Here is an 18,682-nt window from a genome sequence, read left to right on the forward strand (position 1 = left end):
TTCATTGACAGTTGACGGCATGCATACCATTTCATAATATATCCAACTATAATTGACCTAGTAATAATCTTGATGAACTCAACGACTCGGATGCAACGTCTTTTGAAATATGTCATGAATGACTCCAAGTAATATCTCTAAATCGAGCAAATGCACAGCGGAAGATTTATTTCGTACCTGAGAATAAACATGCTTTAAAGTGTTAACCAAAAGGTTGGTGAGTTCATAGGTTTATCATAAAACAATAAAATTCATCATTTTGATTGACCATAAGATTTAAATCCTGCATGGTACAAATGGGCCCGAATCCTATACCCACCTGTAATGTACATGCGATATCTTTTAAATACAGTACACCTTTCTCGTGTACGAAATCATCTTTCATAAATTTTAGTAACCGTACACATATCTTGTGCACAAAAATAACATACACATAATCTGTGTATAAAATCATTCTCTCGATACATAACATTCACTTTTCATTGCTTTCATAGCTTGGCTTGGTAACCGACCTTAACATATAATGCGCATAATAATATCCCCAAAATAGAACATCTCGTCTGTATAATAATCATATAAACTTCGAAGTACTAAACACCACGCCCACTAGCCCTTCCGTCTAGTGAACATTCTGGGTGGGGGTGTTAAACCCGGTAGCTACCTTTAGGATTCGTGTCAATTAGGCGTGCACTAATTCTCATAATTAGTGATGTTCCCTAATTCTTAGGTTACCAAGCAATAATAATCAGGGGAAAAATATTCATTTCAATTATGGCAATTATCACGTCCACATAATTCAATGGTGGCAATTATCACGTCGACATAATTCATTCGAGGAATGTTTTGCTTGTGTCTATCTCGTCAAATATTTATAAAAGCATTTCATGTATTCGCAGTTCAAAATGTATTTCAAAAGCATTTAATAAAGCCGTTGTAAAAGTAGTGCATGTATTCTCAATCCCAAAAATGTAAAGAGTAAAAGGAAATCAAATGAACTCACCATACTGTATTTTGTAGTAAAAATACATATGACAAAACTGAACAATGTAGGGTTGGCCTCGAATTCACGAACCTATATTATTTGTATATACGTTAAAACATATACTTGTAATTGAACAAATATATATATTATTATTAGTGATATATTTTTTATATTAATAACTTATATATTTCATGATTTAATTAAATGTATTCATTTTATATGTTTTAATACATAAGGTGTTAATATAGTTTATTTATGTGTATTAAGTATATGTTTATATAAATATCATTTGTTTCTTAAATTATTGATTACACTAAGATAATGATATTAATACTATTAGATTTAATAATAATAATAATAATAATAATAATAATAATAATAATAATAATAATAATAATAATAATAATACAAGAAATGATAATTTTTATGTAAAGTGCTAATTTTAATAATACTTATGATATTAGTAATCATGATACTACTAATAATATCCTTAGTAATAATACTAATTTTTTTTAATAAGATGATAGATTTAAAAATAACAATACTTTTAGTTTTAATGATAACTATAATAACGCTAATATTAATAATAACTATAAAATAACCATTTTTACTACTAGTGATATTAATTTTAGTAATAGTTCATTAAGAATGATACTCATAATAATAACTATGATAAGGTTAATAATAATACTTATATAAATATTAATAATACTACTTACTTTAATATTACTACTAATACTTATAATCACAACATGATATTAATACTAATAATAATAATAGTCATATTACGTATAACTTTGGTAATAATTATAATACTAATAATAATAACAATAGTTAATAATAATGGTAATAATAATAATAATAATAATAATAATAATAATAATAATAATAATAATAATAATAATAATAATAATAATAGTCATAGTAATAATACTAACAATAATAATACTAATACTAATACTTAATAAATACATAACAATAATAATAACAATAATAATAGTAATAATAATAAAAATGATAATAATAAAAATAATAATAATAAATATGTGACTACCTCCAATAATCAAGTCTTTAAAAAATATTCTGCCTCGAACCGGGCTCGAACCCATGACAACCCACTCACCCACAACACCCCTTAACCATTACACCATCTCTGGTTTTTCTAAATTAATACCCATTTAAGTAAATATAAACTGTATTACTGTGTTCATATTTCTTCATCTTCAACTAGCTTAAATCGACCAAGGAATTTAATAAGTAAAACAATCGAATACAACTTGATTTATGTTCATCACTGGAAATAGAATCGATTTGTGAAGGATTCATTTGATATATAAAAAAAATATTTAAACAAACTTGCTGCTGTCGCAGTTTTTTTTCTAAAAAAATAATATCGATTTTGGGTTTTAAGAACGTTTTAGCTCAGGGTTTCAACATGAAAAGGTTTATAAATCACTCAAAGAAACTATACGAATCGTTAATTTCAATAGAAACTTTAAAACTTATTCGAATTTCATGATGAACACAAAGTTGACTTTTAAAAAAAATTAAATTTGACTCGAAAATTAAAACTGGATAGGAGGAATTGAGACTTAAGATTTTCTAGATAGTTTAAGTGGGAGTTTTCTAGTATAACTGCATTGTTACATGTTGATGATTGATTTGAATTCAAGGTTTTTGTAATTTGAGTGCAAAACAGAGGTATACGACTAGTTTTATCAGTTTCTGTTTTTAATTCACATTTACAGGTATTGTTATATATATTATGTGATGAATAATTGAGTAGATATATGATTTGATTATATGAAATTGACTTGTAACCGATTACAGACAGTAATATTCGATCAACCATTAAACAAAAATAAAGAAACAAAAAATGATACCTACCTCTAACAAACTTGTACGATTGTTTGATTGTGGAATCTAACAGATTTGTTTTTATTAGCTGGATTATATATCTGAGATGGATTACCAACAGATCATACGCGTTTATTTTTATAGTGGGCGTAATATTAATAATTTAATAATTAATATAAATATATTAATAATGATAAAGTTAATAATAATAATAATTATATTGATATTAATAATAATAATAATAATAATTAATAATAATAATAATATTGATAAAAATTCTAATAAAATAAATGATTAAAGATAATAATATGATAACATTAATAATAACAATAAATATGTATTAATAATGATAATAAATAATAATGATACAAATAATCATAAGAATGATAATTTTATTAAGTTTAATAATAATAATCATAATAATAATGATAACAATAATGCTATTAATAATACTTCTTATAATGATATTATTATTAATGGTAATAATATTAGATGGTATTATTTTCCAATAACTATAATAATAATGATAATAATGATAATTTATAATAATAATTATAATAATCCTTAATGATAATGTTAATGATAATGGTAATAATAATATTTAGTAATAATACTAATATTAGTCATAATAACTAAAATTTATAACTTTACTACTAATTATAATAATAATAATGATGTTAGCAATGATAATAATAATAACTATAACAGATTGAACGTATAAAAGTTCATATTATAATTTAATTAATAATACTGTTATTAATATTGATAAGAGATAATATCTATAATCAAACTTTTAATATATTAATATTATATTTATATAATATTATATTATATGATAACATTTATTTAATATTTATAAATTTTATATATATTACCAATAACTATTAATATAAATCATATATTTATTTATACATATCCATAATTAATTAGTTTGTATCTTATTTTACATATTTAATTTTTAATGTTTAAATTATATGTTAAAATTTCAAATTATTTTATATACTTACATTTGTATGTATATACCTATTTATTTACAAATAATTGTTCGTGAATCATTGGGAATGGTCAAAGTCAAATGCATTTAAGAAAAACAGTTCCAACATTTTGAGACTTGGTTTAATAGACTTTGCTTATCGTGTCGGGATTATTATAAGATTAAGTTTAAATTTGATCGAAAATTTTCGGGTCGTCACAATGAACCATTTTTCTCATGTAAGTTGTATTTAGTTTGTCATAAATTAACGACACCTCACGTTTCATTTTTGTTGATCGATTGGCTATTCTCTCCTCAATCTCACTTTCATTGGCAAAAGTGAGTCTCTCTGGCAAATCTATCTTAATGTATCTACCATCATATAGGCTAGGTTCAACTTTGGAGATCTTGGACTGTTTTTGGGGATTTTCAAACCCTAACCCCTGGTGTTTTTGGTAGGATTTTTTGGGTCGGTTCAGGAAGAAAGCTTGTTTAGAAATGTGGCCATCTAAAACTACTTTTGCTTGGTCAGTTTTGTAAAGTTTCTCTTCAAATAAACTTAGTTGGGTTTTTAAGTTTAAGTTCTCTGTAACTAACTTAGAGAATTCAGAAGTCTTCTCGGCCATGTCATTCAAAGGCTTTCTAGTTTTCTGTTCTACGGTCTCTAGAAAAAGTATCCTAGAATCATTAAGCTTCTTAAGTTCTTTTTCAGCGTTGTTCACTTTTTCCGTGAGAACTGCATTCCCCAGTTTAAAATCTGTCCTTTCTATCCGTAGGGGTTTCACACTACTTTCTAGCTCTTTTAATTCAGTTACTTTGTCAGTTAGATCTTGTTTTAGTTTCAAATAAGTATGATTTGACACTTTCATTTCCAATTCAGATTTCAACCTAGAGTTCTCATTTTTCAGTTAGCTAATTTGACTAGCAAATGATCTAAGGTCTCTATTCATCTTGGCAAAGTTGTCTACATACATATCAGGTAGTATAGGAAACACACATTCATAATTAAAATGCACAGATTCAGGTTTAATGGGCAGATTCATTTGGACAGGTGGGAGTGGGGTATGACAAGCAGAGCTACATGCAACTGTATCATTTTGATCAAGAGGTGTTTCAGGACAAGTTCGCAATACATCAGATATAAACACACAATGATTATGCACAGAATTGTAATATTCAGGAGTAATATCAGTGTATAATTGTACCTCTTCCTTAACTTTAGAGGACACGTGACCATCACGATTTTCCATGTTAACAGGACGGGTGTTCAACAAGGGGTCAGGACGAACAAGGTATACGAGCAAACCACGAAACGACAAATAAACTTAAGAAATATCACTTTTCTCCCCTCAAAATATGATTCACATGAATCAAATTTTGAAAATGAGGTTTCGTTGGTTTTCGTTAACTTTCCGTTAGGTGTCAGTTAAGTGCACATTTTGGTTTTCCCTCCAAAATTTTCCGACAAAAATTTATGTTGTAAACTTTTGAGATATGAGTTAATATGTAACCGAGGGGTTGAGGAAAAATTTTGACTTTTTCCAAAATTTTCTGACAATTTGCGTTCAAAATCTGGCGTTTTCGGGTGGTTTTTGGAGCCGAAAAATTTTCTGTCGTGAAAATTTAAATCTCGCGTAAAAATGATCTTTTAATTCCAAGAAAAAATTTAAATTTTACTCGCGTTTTCCCACCTTTTTTTCGAACTTTATAAGGGTTTCAGGCAGGAGGTTTTCGGGCAGGATGTATTCGTGCAATTATTTTCGAGCAGGAGGTTTTTGTGTAAAGTTTTCGAGCAGATGTTTTCACACAAGTATTCGAGCAAGAAGATTTTCGAGCACAAGTTTTCGGGCACAAGTTTCTCGAGCACTGGTTTTCGAGCAGTTAGTTTTCGGGCAGGGGTTTTTGGGAGGTGGTTTTCGAGCACTGGATCTGTCAACTTTTTGTACTTTTATCCTTTGTACTTTTTATGACACACAAAGTCAAAATGCCTTTTCGGTGGGTAATAACCACAAAATAAATTATTTTCGGTGGGTATTTGTAATGACCCAGAAATTTCCAACCAAATTTAAACTATTAACTATATATATTTCCGACACGATAAGCAAAATCTGTAATTTTGAGTCTCGAAAACCTTGAAATCTATTTTCATGAAATCTGTCACCCTTTGATCATGCCTGATGATTCACGAACCTTTAATTGCAAACCTAAATGTAGATATAAATAGTTATAGATAATAAATTTGAAATGTTAATGAACTATTATGAGATTTAGAAAGATAACTTAAAATAACTAAAACCTGTTATTTTGAAATATATAGAGTATATTAAGTGAAATTGATTTTTTTTTGAACATAAATTGTCAACGGTAGAAAAGTATTAGATATATAATATTATACTTTGAGTTTATGTGTTGCAATATTTATAATTAATATATGAGATATCTATGCATAAATAATACCATATGTATATTGTTAAAAGGGGATAGCGATTAAATATATGTGGTATATATTTTATAAATATTAAATATTATATTATTAATAAAGTGTGATTTTAATATGTAAATTACGAGGTAAAATATAATATTAAATTTTTGATTGTTATTAAAATAAATATTAATATTAATATCAGTAGTATAAATATTATATGAGATAAAAATTTGGCACATTTAAATTGTTATAATATTATAAACAAATATTACCATCACGAATTATAATGTTAAGAACCAATATTATTATTAAAATTATTAATTATCTTTATACAGTATTTCTATTTATTAGTGTTATTAGTATGTGTTGTATAACATTAACAATATTATTATTATTAATATTTATTAATAGGAATTAAATATAAAAATATAAACACTGATTAAGATACATAAAAATTAGATAAACTCAGATATATGTCGATATATACAGACAGATACATCAACGAATTCATATCAATCTCTTTCAAACTTTATTTTTTTCTTCTTTCTTGTACGAAGGATTCCTTCTTCACTATGAGACAACCGTGATATATGGTGTTTGTCTCTTCAATCATTCGGATATCATCAGCTTTATTACCTGCACGACATAGGCCATTTCATTGTTCGTTCATAAAATAAAAACAGAACTCAGAAACTTGTGAACAAACTCGATAAACCCTCTGTTCTTAATTTTTTGGCAAAAACCACCTTATTCATCATCATAACCTGTTACTCGTTTACACACATGTTGCTGTACGATCCCACCACCACTAAACCACCTATACACGCCACTTACAACCACCCCTATTACCCAAGAAAGACACAACAACTACCATGAAATCACCAAACCGTCGAATCCGTATAACCTGCTACTGTAACATCTAGGTTCCTGCTTCTATCCTCTATTCACCAAAACCAAATACCACGAGCCACCTCTTGTTTTCTGTGTTTCCTTCTATTTATTCGAAACCCATTTTCAGTTACTGAGTTTAAACGAATAAGGATGATCTAGATGAAGTAATAATTAACGATAAGACATAGATCGATGATATAGGGTTACATAAAATAACGGATGGGGTACGAATATAATTAAGATCGAACTGACCTATAGTTTTCTGTGATAATCGAAACTTTCACCTGCAACTCGTCTGGTATTGTTGCTGCACCTTTCTTTTATCAATTACAGATATGAAATTGATGAAGATGTGTTGCTGATGAAACCCTGACGAAACCCTAATGAAAATGATAACGGAATTTAGAGAAGATGATAACGACCGTGATATTAAGCGATGATGATCCGATTTTATTGATGATGATGGTAAATAATAAACTAATTTTGATGATAATGATGTAAAAGTCGATGTTTGATATTCAATGGAATCCAGCTGGATAATCTCTGATCGGTTTATATTTTTTTTTTGTGTTTAATTGGGTTGAAAACGGGTTCCAAATTATTGAGTAGTTGGGCCGTAAGAGTGTGCTGTTGGGCTGCCATTTTCTGTTTGTTGTTGGGTCGAGTATCCCATGTTGGACCGGGTTATAGATATTTATGGGTCGTATAATAACAGAAATACATGGTAGCTTGGTTGGTTTGAGTGTTGGGACGGTTTTCTAGAGGTCGGGGGTTCGAGCCTTGCATGAGGCGCAATATATTTTTGAACCCTTTCCTAAGGTAGTTTCTAATTTATTATTATCATTATTATTATTATTATTATTATTATTATTATTATTATTGTTATAAATATGCTAATTAAAGTATTACTACCATTAATATTGCGATTAATGTTATCATTAATAAGGTTGGATATGGTTATCATTATTATTAGTATTTTACAAGTACTATTATTATTAATATTATCATTACTTAATATTATTGTTATTATTATTATTACCAATATTAATATATGTATTATTACTATTATGATTATGCTCATTATTATTATTATTATTATTATTATTATTATTATTATTATTATTATTATTATTATTATTAAAATTTTCATTATTATTTAAATTATCATTTTTATTATTATTAGTATTATTAACAATATTTCTAACTACATATAAAAATATTTGATATATATAATTATATTAAAATTTCATAAAATAGTAAATAAACATTAACATTTATTATATAAGTATTATATAATTAATAGGTGAAATTATTTGACTTCAATTATGTGTTAATATATATACGTGATATAGGTTCGTGAATCCGAGGCCAACCTTATACGTGATCAATGATGTTATATGTATTTTTACTACAAAATACATTAGGTGAGTATATAGTCCCACTTTTAAACTCTAAATATTTCGGGATGAGAATACATGTATTTTATGTTTTACGATATGGACACAAGTAACTGAAAAATATATTCTACGTTGAGTTGTACCACTGGCATACTTCCCTGTAGCTTGGTAACTAATATTTACAGCGGTATTGTAAACGCGAATCCTGTTGATAGATCTATCGGGCCTGACAACCCCAACCGGACTGGACGACCAGTATTCAACGGTTGCACAGTACTTCGTTTCGTGACTATACTTGGTACAGTGTAGTAAGATTTCATAATAAAGGGAATATGCGACGTGATTAATTGTTAAGTATGGTTACCAAGTGCTCAACCACTTAGAATATTTTTATGTTTACATATGAAATCTTGTGGTCCATAGTTATAACGCTGCTAGCATCAAACATATATATCTCACCAACTTTATGTTGACGTTTTAAAGCATGTTTATTCTCAGGTACGAATTAAGTCTTCCGCTGTACATTATCTCATATTAAGGACATTACTTGGAGTCGATCATCGCAATGGGACCAGATATTGATGATTTCGTCCAGGGGGACTTGGACGGGGTTTGACAGAATGGTATCAGAGCGTTGGTCTTAGCGAACCAGGTCTTACATTAGTGTGTCTAACTGATAGTTGTTAGGATGCATTAATGAGTCTGGACTTTGACCGTGTTTACATGTCAAAAAGTTTTGCTTATCATTCTAGTTGGAAACCATCTGTTTATCATTCTTAGGAAATTACCTGCTTATCATTCTTAAGTCTAGACACGTCTTACTGCATTTAGTGCATCGATAGTGTATAGACAAAATTCTTATCTTAACGTATCTGATAATTCATATCTTAGCACATTTGTAGACTTGCCTGACATATGCCGTAGGTTCCTCGGTAGTCTACGAAATCTTTAGTATTATATGTATAGATATTCTATATATCTAGAATATCATCCGATATCCGAAGATCATTTCACATCGAAGATCCCTTTCATCCACCAAATTGCCCTCTTGGCGATGAACCTAAAACACTTACCGGCAAACCTGTTCGAGAAACCATTTTCTCTTTTCCTTTTCCGAGTATCTCATCACAATTACATACTATCCCATATTTCGAATCTTACTCACCCGCTCGTTTCAATCGTCAATCATCCCGACATAATATAAGAAGTTAACGAACTACGTGCTCGAGTAATGGTTTTGGAGAATTTGGTGCGAAGGTTACAAACACCAGCGGCAGCACCGGCAGCATAACCAGTACCTCCAGTAACATCAACATCGCAATCTTCAGTACCAGCACCATCAACAGCATCACCATCATCAATGTCACAAATTACACCTCGAGTATAATCACCGTTCTACGTGTCGCTCTATCCACTTTATTTTCGTTCTACATATCGTTCTACGTCGATTATCTTCGCTTTACGTATCGTTCTACTTCATTTATCTTCGTTCGACATGGCGATTATGTAATCTCTAATGTTTTAGAAATTATGTAATCCAGTATTAACGATAAACCAAATGAGTTTAATATTTTATTGACTCATTAAATCTACGATTACATCTGAAGAAAATATATATGCAAGTATATTTTCAGAAAGATTGTAATTAAAAAAAAAAAAAAAATTCCCTTTGTACAAACTGTTAATGAAGAAAATATTTTAACGGGTGGGTAGTACCCGAGGAATATTTAGAATTCACATTAATAAGTTACACTGTACATTTTTCGAATCTGATTCAACGATTTTCTATTATCCTACTTACAACCACCAATATTCGTATCCGCTCACCCCAGAATAACCATTTTCATTCAAATTTCATATTTGGATTTTGACCTATCAGAATCCAACAAGTGGCATAATGAAGAAAACATTGGACAAAATAAAAATTTGTTAGAAACAAACATATTAACTAATTGAAATATTGTTAAGATTTCACGCTAACTGTTCCTAGCTAACTGTTCCCAGCTAACTGATTAACATTTAATTTATTGCAATTTATATTATCGCAATTTACATTCTCGCAATTTTATTTATCATCATTTAATTTCTGTTATTTATTTTTACGCATTTTAAATAACGGGACACGTATACAAGGTTTCGATTTATCATATTGACCCATCTATATATATTTCGGAACAACCGTAGACACTCTATATGTGAAGGTGAGAGTTGGCTATACAGGGTCGGAGTTGATTCCAAAATATATATACTTTGAGTTGTGATCGACACTGAGACCGGTACACGGGTCACGATACGTATTAATTATGTATATTAAATTATATATGAATATATTGAACTATTGAACTATTGGACCATTGGACAATCGGACTAATAGACTGCTAACTATGGATAAGTAAAATGAATTAAAATATTGATTATAACATATGAAACTAAACTAATCTTCAAGTTTGCCACTTGATTCTATATTAAACCTCATTCGAATCTTGATAATTACAATTCGCATTCACAATTTTTCATGATTCTTAAAAACACCTCGATCGGAAAGATGAACCAACCGCACTTCATCTACGGAAGAAAAGATTTATGCACCTGAAAAACTTTCGAATCCAAATTCATAGTTTAACACATACCGTGTTGAATTCTTTGTCATTTATTAGCAAAAACAACCCTACAATTTCTTTTCAGGAAGCTAATTTTGTCACAGCTTCACTTCGACTTCTCAGTGAGACTACTCCTATTATAATTTCGATATTTATACCTTGTCCTTTCGTCGTTATTACCGGAGAACCTTTTATATTTCACAACATCATCAGCAGACGTACCAGCAACTAGATATCTCTTTGGCGAAATCCGCAATCAGTATTTTGAAAATCTCGTAAAAATTCTCCCAGTTATACCAAAAACGTCTATCTATAATAATTATATATTTCGAATGTGAAGTTTCTGAAAAACATCCTGGACTATGAAGTAGTTCTTGAGATGCTGATGAAGCAGCAAAAACTGTAAACGACTTTAACAGTCAAAAGTTTGACGATAAAGTACAGTATGTTGGTAAAGCTCAGAAAAAGAGAAGGTTGAGAATTGGAAAACGAATTGAGTAAAGTATGAAGGAGGTTGTGGACAAATCACAAAGAATAAGTTTGACTTCAAAGAATCTAAGCGATTTAGTGCCTGCTAAAACCGTTAGTAAGAACTCTACTCCTTATTCTAAACTTTTCATCATCATCTTATCTTAGATATTATAAGATAATTTCATATCTTCCGTTATACATATCCTCCATATTTCTGGAAATACTCTCACAACTATTCTTATCTGAAATCATGTATCTCTTCGTAACATCTGCGTTACAACTGTGTTAATTTCTAATTCTGAAACCTTCAAGTTTAAAATAGGAATGTTCTGAAGTGGTGTTGGGAACTGATGCATGAATTAGTATAATATAATGAAACTTGATCAACTTCATTATATTACAGTAAGTCATGTTAAGTTTCTAATGGAATGTGATGATTCACAGTACCGTCATCATGTGCCATGTTACACGGCTCTTACATTCTATCCAATTCCCAAACATATTAGGAACATATTATCTTTTCCAGGATAATCTGATAATTTAATAAATCAAAATCGTTTCATTACCATTTCCTTCTTAGAGCATTAGCTACGTTCATTTCGAATTTTATACCTACGAATTTCGGATCATTGCTCGCTTGACTCGAGGACGGGAGAAGAAACGAATAGGTGGATTGATAGTGAAATATCTGACAAAGAAATCGAAACCAATTGCCGCAATAAATCAAAGAAAATCCTGATCGCCGAAAAATCAAATCTTATTACGTAAGATTTTCTTTAAATCCCTTAAATCCCGGAAGTCAATAATAACCACGTCATTGGTTGAAACGAATATATTTACTTACTCATTTCACTCTTTTGTGATAGATTCACTCGTGCGCTTAATTTAATCGAATTGTTTTATCTATATTTCTTAATACTGACAAAACTCCATTATTACCTCATATTCGTCATGAAAACATTTCTATTGTTATTCATGACAACCTCTACCAAATTTCGGGGACGAAATTTCTTTAACGGGTGGGTACTGTAACGACCCGGAAATTTCTAACCAAATTTAAACTATTAACTATATATATTTCCGACACGATAAGCAAAATCTGTAATTTTGAGTCTCGAAAACCTTGAAATCTATTTTCATGAAATCTGTCACCCTTTGATCATGCCTGATGATTCACGAACCTTTAATTGCAAACCTAAATGTAGATATAAATAGTTATAGATAATAAATTTGAAATGTTAATGAACTATTATGAGATTTAGAAAGATAACTTAAAATAACTAAAACCTGTTATTTTGAAATATATAGAGTATATTAAGTGAAATTGATTTTTTTTGAACATAAATTGTCAACGGTAGAAAAGTATTAGATATATAATATTATACTTTGAGTTTATGTGTTGCAATATTTATAATTAATATATGAGATATCTATGCATAAATAATACCATATGTATATTGTTAAAAGGGGATAGCTATTAAATATATGTGGTATATATTTTATAAATATTAAATATTATATAATTAATAAAGTGTGATTTTAAAATGTAAATTACGAGGTAAAATATAATATTAAATTTTTGATTGTTATTAAAATAAATATTAATATTAATATCAGTAGTATAAATATTATATGAGATAAAAATTTGGCACATTTAAATTGTTATAATATTATAAACAAATATTACCATCACGAATTATAATGTTAAGAACCAATATTATTATTAAAATTATTAATTATCTTTATACAGTATTTCTATTTATTAGTGTTATTAGTATGTGTTGTATAACATTAACAATATTATTATTATTAATATTTATTAATAGGAATTAAATATAAAAATATAAACACTGATTAAGATACATAAAAATCAGATAAACTCAGATATATGTCGATATATACAGACAGATACATCAACGAATTCATATCAATCTCTTTCAAACTTTATTTTTTTTCTTCTTCCTTGTACGAAGGATTCCTTCTTCACTATGAGACAACCGTGATATATGGTGTTTGTCTCTTCAATCATTCGGATATCATCAGCTTTATTACCTGCACGACATAGGCCATTTCATTGTTCGTTCATAAAATAAAAACAGAACTCAGAAACTTGTGAACAAACTCGATAAACCCTCTGTTCTTAATTTTTTGGCAAAAACCACCTTATTCATCATCATAACCTGTTACTCGTTTACACACATGTTGCTGTACGATCCCACCACCACTAAACCACCTATACACGCCACTTACAACCACCCCTATTACCCAAGAAAGACACAACAACTACCATGAAATCACCAAACCGTCGAATCCGTATAACCTGCTACTGTAACATCTAGGTTCCTGCTTCTATCCTCTATTCACCAAAACCAAATACCACGAGCCACCTCTTGTTTTCTGTATTTCCTTCTATTTATTCGAAACCCATTTTCAGTTACTGAGTTTAAACGAATAAGGATGATCTAGATGAAGTAATAATTAATGATAAGACATAGATCGATGATATAGGGTTACATAAAATAACGGATGGGGTAGGAATATAATTAAGATCGAACTGACCTATAGTTTTCTGTGATAATCGAAACTTTCACCTGCAACTCGTCTGGTATTGTTGCTGCACCTTTCTTTTATCAATTACAGATATGAAATTGATGAAGATGTGTTGCTAATGAAACCCTGACGAAACCCTAATGAAAATGATAACGGAATTTAGAGAAGATGATAACGACCGTGATATTAAGCGATGATGATCCGATTTTATTGATGATGATGGTAAATAATAAACTAATTTTGATGATAATGATGTAAAAGTCGATGTTTGATATTCAATGGAATCCAGCTGGATAATCTCTGATCGGTTTATATTTTTTTTTGTGTTTAATTGGGTTGAAAACGGGTTCTAAATTATTGAGTAGTTGGGCCGTAAGAGTGTGCTATTGGGCTGCCATTTTCTATTTGTTGTTGGGTCGAGTATCCCATGTTGGACCGGGTTATAGATATTTATGGGTCGTATAATAACAGAAATACATGGTAGCTTGGTTGGTTTGAGTGTTGGGACGGTTTTCTAGAGGTCGGGGGTTCGAGCCTTGCATGAGGCGCAATATATTTTTGAACCCTTTCCTAAGGTAGTTTCTAATTTATTATTATCATTATTATTATTATTATTATTATTATTATTGTTATAAATATGCTAATTAAAGTATTACTACCATTAATATTGCGATTAATGTTATCATTAATAAGGTTAGATATGGTTATCATTATTATTAGTATTTTACAAGTACTATTATTATTAATATTATCATTACTTAATATTATTGTTATTATTATTATTACCAATATTAATATATGTATTATTACTATTATGATTATGCTCATTATTATTATTATTATTATTATTATTATTATTATTATTATTATTATTATTATTATTATTATTATTATTATTATTATTATTATTATTATTATTATTATTATTATTAAAATTTTCATTATTATTTAAATTATCATTTTTATTATTATTAGTATTATTAACAATATTTCTAACTACATATAAAAATATTTGATATATATAATTATATTAAAATTTCATAAAATAGTAAATAAACATTAACATTTATTATATAAGTATTATATAATTAATAGGTGAAATTATTTGACTTCAATTATGTGTTAATATATATACGTGATATAGGTTCGTGAATCCGAGGCCAACCTTATACGTGATCAATGATGTTATATGTATTTTTACTACATAATACATTAGGTGAGTATATAGTCCCACTTTTAAACTCTAAATATTTCGGGATGAGAATACATGTATTTTATGTTTTACGATATGGACACAAGTAACTGAAAAATATATTCTACGTTGAGTTGTACCACTGGCATACTTCCCTGTAGCTTGGTAACTAATATTTACAGCGGTATTGTAAACGCGAATCCTGTTGATAGATCTATCGGGCCTGACAACCCCAACCGGACTGGACGACCAGTATTCAACGGTTGCACAGTACTTCGTTTCGTGACTATACTTGGTACAGTGTAGTAAGATTTCATAATTAAGGGAATATGCGACGTGATTAATTGTTAAGTATGGTTACCAAGTGCTCAACCACTTAGAATATTTTTATGTTTACATATGAAATCTTGTGGTCCATAGTTATAACGCTGCTAGCATCAAACATATATATCTCACCAACTTTATGTTGACGTTTTAAAGCATGTTTATTCTCAGGTACGAATTAAGTCTTCCGCTGTACATTATCTCATATTAAGGACATTACTTGGAGTCGATCATCGCAATGGGACCAGATATTGATGATTTCGTCCAGGGGGACTTGGACGGGGTTTGACAGTATTATCCAAGGGACAAAATTATGGAGCCAAAATAAAGTCAAATTTGGTGCCAAAATTTCAAGGTTTTCGGACACTAATGGTATTAACTCAGGTTTTCGAGCAGTTTTAATAGGTTTTCGGGCAGCAATCTGGACAGATTAACGTTTTTTGAGCATTAAAATATCCACAGATTCAAGTAATAGAGAGCTTTTTCCAGGTTTTCGAGCACAAAAAGGGGGTTGTGTATTAGTTTCTTGATGTTTTCGAGCACTAAATAACACAATAACAGTTTTAGAACACAAAATTAATCAATTCGGGCAGGTTGTTTTTTTTTTCGGGTGTTCTAAGGACAGTTTGTTCACAAAATCAATCATAAACCAAAAATTGAACTACACATATAACAAGTTTAAGCACACATATCAGTCCAAAATATTTAGTTTAATAGTGGGTTTTAGGGAGAAATTCGAGAGGTTTAAAAACATATATGTTATGAGACAAGTATCAAACCAACAAGAATAACAAAAAAAAAAAAAATTGAGTTGAGTAATTTGGTACCTAAACCGAAATAGATCACAAACACATCAAAAACGCGATAGAGACCTTCAAGCAACGGATCTTCTATGCAAAGAGCTTAGACCCGCTCTGATACCAATTGTTAGCCCCTTTTCTCGCTAAGGTCGGTCGGTTTTGTTAGTGTAAGTGGGTTTAGATGTTAAGAACAAGTATTATGATGATAAGGTTGAGAGAGATACTTGCAAAGTGGAGAAATGTGTTATAACTCAACTAGAGAGTAAAATGGGTGGGAGGTTGCTTTATATACTAGCAACCTCCTTTAGTTACAAGGATGGTAAAATACATTTACTATGGTAAAACTTACTAGCTAACTATTACATAGTTACTATTACATCAATACTAACTAAAACCGCATGCCACATATAATAGACAATATTCATTGTCAACAGGTTTAATAATTAATAAGCTTTAGACCACAAGATTTATTTCAAAATATCAAAATATTCAATATACCATGAGTTATAATATTGAACTAAACATTAACCCCTGACACTGTACGGGTGTTGGCAATCATTATTATATACCCCCTTGATGATCACGCCAATGGGTAGAGATGTCACTCTCAATAGGCCTACTCACATTAATTAAGCTTGCAATATTTTAATTCCAGCAATTAACGATATTATGGCAGTGATTTGCATGTAAGAATACAAGTTAACAATAATCTCACGAAGTAGCATATCAAAAAGTTTAGACACTTGTGTCTAAATTGTAAATCATTTAAAGCAAGCATGTGTCTCACCCCAAGATTTATAAAATACATTTAAATGTGTAAAAGCGGGGCTATGAGTTCACCTTAGTAGCATAGAAGAGTTATTCCACAAGAGAAATGAATTGAACGGAAGAACGTGATCGAGATCTTGAGATAGAATGTACGATCAGATATTGCCTAAAGACTTGAGTATAATAATTATACTAATGATGATGGTTTTCTAAAATAATTTCCATTTTCGGAAAGTTACTATTTATGGAAAGTTTTCACTTGTAGTAACTTTCCAATTATAGAAAGTTCGGGTTATAGACGTTATACACCTTTACCCAAATCTCGTTGCTATCATACAAGTCACTCTGATGGTCAGTTGTTACCAGGCGCCCAGAACTCTTGACCAGAATCTAAGTCTTGACATTCGAGATCCACAAGCAGTTCCTATAAGGCAACAATGACCACCCTAGGCCATATGTAGCGGTGAGGTTCGTATATAGTGCACATTATCTTAATTATAACCTTCACATATTAAAGGTGTATAATCTTTTATTATATAACTAAGTTAATTATATAGTTACTATTTGTATTATATAACTAATTATAGTTTAATAATTATATATGTATTATTATTCAAGTTAATATTACTAACTTATATCATGGATTAATTAATATTTATAATTTATTAATCATTATCTAATACAATACATATAACATAAATGTGTTATATTATTTATTACTTAATTTACAAGATACTTAATAATATAGTACTTTATTAACCCAATATTATCCATAAATACCTAAATAATTAATTAAATACCTAATAATCATATACATAATTTTTATAGTCTTAGTTAATTATAAAAATTAGTAGAAAAATATAAGAAAGTAATTTTATTAAAATTTTGTATTTATATTTGTTTCCATACTTAATTAAATCACAAAACAAGTTTAGTTCTATATAAAATACTAAATAAACATAAATAATTATTTTTAAAATTTTATAAGTTTCTTACAGTCAATAAATCTGTAGAAAAATATTAAATAAAAGATTTTTTTATTTTATAATTATTTCTTTATTTACCTCCTATTTACATAATAATAGTGTTTAAATATGTAATAATTATTAATTCGACTCATAAATTAATTTTTAAAATTTTCTCAGATCTAGACAATGTTTAAGAACTCAGAAAAATTATTTATTATATTTTATTTACCGTATATATTTTTATTACAAATTTCCCTTAGTTTCCATAATTAAATAACACATAATTCGTATTTAATTTTTATAAATTATATTCTAACCTAAATAACTAAGTTAAATATCATAATTTACTGTAAAAATATTTATATATCTTAATTAACCTTTTTCATATTTTTTTTATAAATATATATGTAACGACCCGGAAATTTCCGACCAAATTTAAACCCTAATCTCTATATGTTTCCGACACGATAAGCAAAAACCTTAA

Source organism: Rutidosis leptorrhynchoides, chromosome 9, assembly GCF_046630445.1.
Source record: "Rutidosis leptorrhynchoides isolate AG116_Rl617_1_P2 chromosome 9, CSIRO_AGI_Rlap_v1, whole genome shotgun sequence".
Lineage (NCBI taxonomy): Eukaryota > Viridiplantae > Streptophyta > Magnoliopsida > Asterales > Asteraceae > Rutidosis > Rutidosis leptorrhynchoides.